The sequence below is a fragment of the Cervus canadensis genome, chromosome 1, assembly GCF_019320065.1.
Source record: "Cervus canadensis isolate Bull #8, Minnesota chromosome 1, ASM1932006v1, whole genome shotgun sequence".
In the NCBI taxonomy this organism is placed as follows: domain Eukaryota; kingdom Metazoa; phylum Chordata; class Mammalia; order Artiodactyla; family Cervidae; genus Cervus; species Cervus canadensis.
The window spans coordinates 15,314,747-15,322,615 of record NC_057386.1 but is presented as its reverse complement, the minus strand read 5'-3'; the positions used below and the strand labels follow the sequence as shown (position 1 = coordinate 15,322,615).

The 7,869-nt window shown below is 38.5% G+C and overlaps 1 long non-coding RNA gene across 1 annotated transcript; it reads left to right on the top strand.

Annotated features, from left to right (window-relative positions):
* The first annotated feature begins 5,872 nt into the window (after positions 1-5,872).
* Positions 5,873-7,339, top strand: LOC122439889. Its single transcript, XR_006269010.1, has 4 exons — positions 5,873-5,997; positions 6,131-6,217; positions 6,954-7,110; positions 7,205-7,339. It is a non-coding gene; the product is annotated as an uncharacterized LOC122439889 (long non-coding RNA).
* The last annotated feature ends 530 nt before the right edge of the window (positions 7,340-7,869 follow it).

Sequence of the window (7,869 nt, the reverse complement as noted above, 5' to 3'; positions counted from 1 at the left end):
ATAGCTTTGACTAGATGGACCTTTGTTGGCAAAGGTCCTTTGCTTTTTAATATGCTGTCTAAGTTTGTCATAGCTATTCTTCCAAGGAGCAAGCATCTTTTGATTTCATGGCTGCAGTCCCCATCTGCAGTGATTTTTGAGCCCAAGAAAAAAATAAATTTCTCACTGTTTCCACTGTTTCCCCATCTATTTGCCATGAAGTGATGGGACCAGATGCCATGATCTTAGTTTTCGGAATATTGAGCTTTAAGCCAACTTTTTCACTCTCCTCTTTCACTTTCATCAAGAGGCTCTTTAGTTCTTCTTTGCTTTCTGCCATATGGTGGTGTCATCTACATATCTGAGGTTATTGATATTTCTCCCGGCAATCTTGATTCCAGCGTGTGCTTCTTCCAGCCCAGCATTTCTCATGATGTACTCTGCATGTAAGTTAAATAAGCAGGGTGACAATATACAGCCTTGATGTACTACTTTCCCTATTTGGAACCAGTCTGTTGTTCCATATCCAGTTTTAACTGTTGCTTCCTGACCTGCATACAGATTTCTCAAGAGGCAGGTCAGGTGGTCTGATATTCTCACCTCTTTAAGAATTTTCCACAGTTTGTTGTGGTTCACACAGTCAGAGGCTTTGGCATAGTCAATAAAGCAGAAGCAGATGTTTTTCTGGAACTCTCTTGCTTTTCTGATGATCCAACAGATGTTAGCAATTTGATCTCTGGTTCCTCTGCCTTTTCTAAAACCAGCTTGAACATCTGGAAGTTCACGGTTCACATACTGTTGAAGCCTGGCTTGGAGCATTTTGAGCATTACTTTACTAGCGTGTGAGATGGGTGCAACTGTGCCGTAGTTTGAGCATTCTTTGGCATTGCCTTTCTTTGGGATTGGAATGAAAACTGACCTTTTCCAGTCCTGTGGCCACTGCTGAGTTTTCCAAATTTGCTGGCATATTGAGTATACTACTTTCACAGCATCATCTTTTAGGATTTGAAATAGCTCAACTGGGATTCCATCACCTCCACCAGCTTTGTTCATAGCGATGCTTCCTAAGGCCCACTTGACTTCACATTCCAGGATATCCAGCTCTAGGGAGTGATCACACCATTGTGATTATCTGGGTCGTGAAGATCTTTTTTGTATAGTTCTTCTGTGTATTCTTGCCACCTCTTCTTCATATCTTCTGCTTCTGTTAGGTACATACCATTTCTGTCCTTTATTGTGCCCATCTTTGCATGAAATGTTCCCTTGATATCTCTAGTTTTCTTGAAGAGATCTCTAGACTTTCCCATTCTATTGTTTTCCTCTATTTCTTTGCACTGATCACTGAGGAAGGTTTTCTTATCTCTCCATGCTATTCTTTGGAACTCTGCATTCAAATGGATATTTCTTTCCTTTTTTCCTTTGCCTTTTTCTCTTCTCTCTATTCACAGCTATTTGTAAGGCCTCCTCAGACAACTATTTTGCCATTTTGCATTTCTTTTCCTTGGGGATGGTCTTGATCCCTGCCTCCTGTACAATGTCACGAACCTCCATCCATAGTTCTTCAGGCACTCTATCAGATCTAATCCCTTGAATCTATTTGTCACTTCCACGGCATAATCATAAGGGATTTGATTTAGGCCATACCTGAATGGTCTAGTGGTTTTCCCTTTCTTCAATGTAAATCTTAATTTGGCAATAAGGAGTTCATGACATGAGCTACAGTCAGCTCCCGGTCTTGTTTTTGCTGACTGTGTAGAACTTTTCCATCTTTGGCTGCAAAGAATATAATCAATCTGACTTCAGTGTTAACCATCTGGTGATGTCCATGTGTAGTTTTTTTTTTTTTTTTTTTTTAGTAAAATGTTGCTGTTCAGTTGCTAAGTCATGTCCTACTCTTTGTGACCCCATGGACTGCAGCATGCCAAGCTCCTCTGTCCTCCACATCTCCCAGAGTTTGCTCAAATTCATTAGGAAAATACTTTATATCAAATCAAGAACAATAAAATTATTTTATGAAATAATACTGCCTGGCACATAATAAATACTTAATACATAGTTGTTCTCTGTCTCATATCTCAGAAATATATCTGCTCTACAGAATATTCAGTACCAGAGTCAAACCAAAGTCCCAGAGCTTTTATTTACAGATTAATCACAGACACCTTCACTTGAATGTCTAAGGTAGCATTATCTGTGTTCTCTAGATGTTCTGTAGTATTCTGTGATGAAACTTGGGAAGCAATTCCATAGTTCACTTTACTCATTCATGATGCACATGAACACATTTAAAAATTCTGCACTGAAGCAATCTGTATAATTTTAAGATATTATATTTTTTGGTTCTAGAGTTTCTATTTTTCTGTTGAGATTTCATATCATTTGATTCATTGTGAGCTTCTTTTCTCTTATAATCATTGAACTTAGCTATAATGGCCTCTTAAATTTTTAAAAAATTTATTGGAGCATAGCTTTTAATTGATTATTTATTTTTTTATATTTAGCTGTGCTGGGTCTTCACTGCTGCATGCAGGCTTTCCCCAGTCACCGTGAGTAGGGGCTCCTCTCTAGTTGTGGTGTGCGGGCTTCTCATTGCAGTGGCTTTTGTTGTGGAGCACAGGCTCTAGGGTGCGTGGGCTTCAGTAGTTGTGGCACACAGGCTTAGTTGCCCTGTGGCATGTGGGATCTTCCCAGATCAAGGATGGTACCAGCATCTCCCGCATTGCAAGGCAAACTCTTAACCACTGGATCACAAAGGAAGCCTTGGAGTATAGTTGATTTACAGTGTTGTGTTATTAATATTTCCAGGGGTATAGCAAAATGAATCAGTTACACATAAACATATATTTATTCTTTTCTTTTTTTTAGCTTCTTCCCCCATATAGGCCTACTTTAAAATTACTGTCTGCAATCCCATTATCTGGGTCATCTAGAGGGTTGGTCTCTGTTGATTATCTTCTATCTTGAGTAGGAATCACACTTCTTCGTGTGCTGAATTTTGGATTGCATCCTGGACATTGAGAATAATCCACTGTAGAAATCCTGAATTCTATTATGTCCCTTTAAAAAGTTTTCAGTTTGTTTGTTTGTTTTTTTAGTAGAAAGATAATGTGGCTGAACTCAAATTACAAATTGTTATTTTTTCTGAGAAGGGAATCAACTGAAATCTCAGTATACTTTTAGGGTTGCTTGGAGTCTGTAACATACATGCATGGTACAAACATCTGACATATTTGAGCAGAATTTATACATAGAATGTGGGCCTTTCCCTTTCTGGTTCTTTTTCTGAAATTCCTTCCATTTTCTAGCTGCTGTGGTCACCCAAATTGTGTCTTCTAGTTCTTCAACTCAGTAATACTGAGTTTCTATTTGAGTTTAAGCCACTCTGCTTGGGGCAGCTCTCAGTAGGGCCTGCTTTACATGAGGGCCAACAGCTGTAAAAATGGAAAGTTCATCCCATGCCATTCCCTTGTACATAGTGTTGGACACATTCAGTATCTGCTTGCGTTCATTTTTTCCAGTTTTTGTTTATATTTAAGAATTACATTTTCTCAAGAATTTAGTTTTTCTCTGCAGAAGGGTTGGTCTAACATGAGCTCCTGGGCCATCACTGGAAGTGGAATCTGGGTAATTTTCTTTAATCTAGCATTCCCTAAAGAGATTCTTCTTTTGGTAGAACCTTATTAGTATATTACGGGCCTTAGTATTTCATAGAACTCATTTGGGGAGATGCCATTCTAAGATTTTTATCCTGGGAGATTTAAAAAATGGTGATAAAATTAACAGATTAGCTAGTTAAAAAGCAAAATGGGTTTTGAGGGAAAGATGATGAGAAAGGCATTAAAAATGCAATCTCTCTCAATATTCTCTAAGGGATGTTCAGTGGGGAAGAGTGGTGGTTTTCCATGATAATGCTCTCAGAAATTATGGATGTACCCCCAAATTACTTAATTCTTTTAAATCTATTAGGCAGCTGAGATCTACAAATTTTTCTCAACCCTTCTCGAACCTGTTTGTGTTGTCTACTATCATTTAAGGTCACAGTTAAAGAGAAAACAAGATGTTTGAGAGATTAAGGCCTATAATTTTGCCTAAAGTCTTCAGGCCCAAATGCTGAGAGCAGGTCATAATGGATCTACACAACGAAGTAAATAATACCAAATAACATATGGAATCCACACAATCAATTTTGTACACTCTTATGGAAAAACCTGAATAAACTTTCTGGACAACCAAATATTTACTTTTTTTTCTGGCCTCTCATTTTATTAGAAAAAGCAATTAATAATTTGATATTAGAATATGACATAGGATCATATAGTTGCAGCCTAACCTACTCCTATTCTATTTTTAATTATGATGGATATAAAAGTAATAAGATAAAACTAAGCCTTGACAGTTGCTGTTTAGAAAAATAAAACTTGGAGATAAAGTGCCTTTTTGATCACAGTAGAAGATTAAGTTATTTTCATTATGATTTTACTGTCAAGTAAATTTTATTGTATTCTCTCAGAAAATTGGCAAACCATGTGCCATAATGGAATAGAGAGGGAGGATCTCAAGCTTAGAAGCCAGACACCCTGGGGTTTAATAATTCTTCAGTGTTGTAAAAATTAAATTAGATAACATTTATGAAATATATACTGTATATAAAGTACCTAACATAATGCTTGACATTCAGTAAACTGTTGGTTTTCTTCTCCAATCTGGTTTTTTGGGACTGCAAAAAGGAAATTCTTTGATACCAAACATGGATAGGAATATTTTCCTATTATTATTTTAACTTTGGACAGGCCAAGGAATGAAAGAAATGAGTCTTTCTATTGATAGATCGACAGCCTAGATCCCAAATGAAACCAAATTTTCCAAAAGATGAACCTGATCTTCTGCATTTTTAATCCAGTTTTTAATGTACTTCATGAGAATTATTTTCCCACTTATACCTTTATTCCCAAAACTGTCAAAATATTAATAGAAACTTCCTACTTGTTATATTTATACAAGCACATAAAGGGCTTTTTAAAAAATTAAATTCGCTTTCGGTTGAATTAGATGGAATCTTTTAGAGGAAATAAATCATTCTTGTAACAGTGAGGAAGTTGACCTTGTGGACTCCTTCCTGAGAAGGATGTTTCTTCAGTCCTGAATCAGGACTGCAAGACAAATCTTTTGGTGACTGCAAGACAAATTTGAGATCTGGAGACAATGAGCACTTTCTCTCACATCCACACTCCACAGGCTCTCTACCTGGGTCCTAATTTACCTAACCTTTGTCTTCATTCTTTGTCCTTGTTATATAGACAGATACATTTGAGATTAAAAACCAATCCGAAGGTAGGAAGCCTTTAAAGATGAAAATGAAGGGGGACTTCCCTGGAGATCCAATGGCTCCAGTGCAGATTCAGTGGGGATCTCCAGTGAAGATCCCAATGCAGGGGGCCCAGGTCCCATTCCTGGTCAGGGAACTAGATCCCACATGCCGCAACTGAATATCCTACATGCTGCAACATAGATGGAAGGTCTTGCGTACAACAGTTAAGACCCAGTGTGGCCAAATAAATAAGTACATAAATATATATACATATATTTTAAAAAAGATGAAAATGAAAATGAAGCTGTTCACTATGGTCCATTGTGAAAGAGGTCCTTTGACTCTCATGTCACAAACGGAGCAGAATAAAAACGGAGCGATGGAAGGGGGGTGGGGTAGGCAGAAATGATGAGACAGACAGTGAGGTCCTTGGTTTCTTAGCCCACACATCCTGACTATGTTTAGATTTGGGTGCACAGACTTTCCAAAGATGGCTGGAGAAGTCACCTGCTAACTGCATTCTGCCTGTTGGATTTGGAAGGAATAGGCTTTACCCAATACCTCATTTATTTTTTTTTAACTGCAGGTACATGTGCCAGCCCCCGAGGAAACTGATGGTAACCAATTGTCTATATGCTTTTGTTAGTGCCTCTTTCCTGCTGTGCTGGACTACGTAATTACTGGAGCCCTTACAAACGCTGATTGTCAATGTGAGTAATTTCACATCCCATCCATTTAATGAAAAGCTGTGAAAGTTGATCTTGGTTCTGCGGTAAGACTGGAACCAGACACAGGCTACCAATGCCTTGGAAATAAATATGTGCCCATCATTGTTTTCATTAGGTGTTGCTGTAACTCAGCCTCCAGGGAAATGAACTCAAGTCTGGCTGTCTTTCTGGAGAAGTTCAGATGTATTCTCAGTTTGGTGAAGTAGGCTGTCAGTTTCATTTATTGTTAAATTTTTGTAGTGGTTGTCAAGTGAGAGGTTGGCAGCCTCAAAGAACACAGTTCTCTGTCTTATCCACAGACAGGCGACATTGTAATTTGATACTTACTGGCAAAGAGGAATTCGTCCTTCCAATTAGGATTATTGGTGTTTTTTGTTTTTTTGTTTTTTTTCATTACAGGCTTTTTATGGTTTCAAAAGTTTTCTTAAAAGGGCAGCAAAATTAGCCTTAGATAGTATTTCTTGGATTGCTTTTAACAATGGCAATAAGGCCAAAGCTTCTAGTCTTGACAGAAGTGGTTTCTTTACAATTTGCTTTTATCTTGCCAGAATAAGAAACTTAAAAATGTATTTTTGTTATAGCTAAAGACCATGTTTTAGCTGATATCTTCCACAAGGACAGAACCACCTGCATCCTCTTGGATTCTCTCTTTAGCTTTGTGATCCTGAGGCAAAAAGTAGGTTTGCTTATTTGTTTGTGTTTTATGGAGGACTTCTGCTTCAATTAGCACGTTTAACATAACAAGAATTTATATGGCCATAAGTTCTGCACTTTACTGCAAGGAATCAGAGTTTTTAAATGACATTTATTTACCAAGAGCTGTAATCAAGATGGAAATCTTTATCTTAAAAATTCACCTTGGAAACAGAGGCAAAAAAAAAAAAAAAAAAAAAAGCCTTACTAGAAACTATTTTCCAACTCTTTTTTTTCCCTTGCAGGTGACACTAGCTCCACTTTCATCTACAGACATGATATCATCTACAGGGTGTACCCAGCGCCAAACTACTGCATTCTTTTGACCAAAACAGTGGTTTTGTGCAGCCTTACAGATGCAGGCTGAATAGCTTCAGAGTTGGCCTGCGTCTTCACAAACAGGTCGGAGCAGATTTGAGTTACACAACCCCTGCAGACAGAGCTGCTTTCCCCGTAGCCAGCTGGCGAGTTTACATTTGTCAATTACTTCCTTCAGGGCCTGGCTCAAGATTAATTTCCTCCAAGACTCCCTCTTTCACGAATTTACCTCACTCAGCCATTCCCTTCTACCGCATCTGCTGATTACTCATCTGATGCTCTTTGTTCTCTTCTGCCATGCACTGTTATGTTTTACCTCGTGATCATTCTCTAGATTTTTACTTTATCCTTCGGCTAAATTAAAACTGCCTTGAAAGTAGGGCCTGTCTACTTCTTTTGTGTACTTCTATAGCACGTAAGTATACTGAGATAGGTACATAGTTTCTTCATAAAAGGAATGCTTTGTGGTTGTCGTCTTGGGGCTGGGATTCTGCCTTGCTTTCTGTACCTGAAAACCAGACTCGCCGCTTCCACACCATGGGATGTCCCCAGTCTGCTCTGGTGATGGTATGCTGCCCTGGTATATTCTTCTCTGCTCTGACCCCAGAAATTGGTAACATCACCATGGATTTGATTTTTCCAAAGGTTAGATTTTCCATAATCAAGATAGTAAGGGTAGGGAGACACAAAAAAGAGATCTGCAAAGAATGATATTAAGTGGATAGTAGAGGATCCAAGAAGGAATAGAAGGGGACTTGCCTGGTGGCCCAGTGGCTAAGAATCCATGCCTCCAATGCAGGGAACTCAGGTTTGATCCCTGGTCAGGGAGCTGGATCCTGCAGG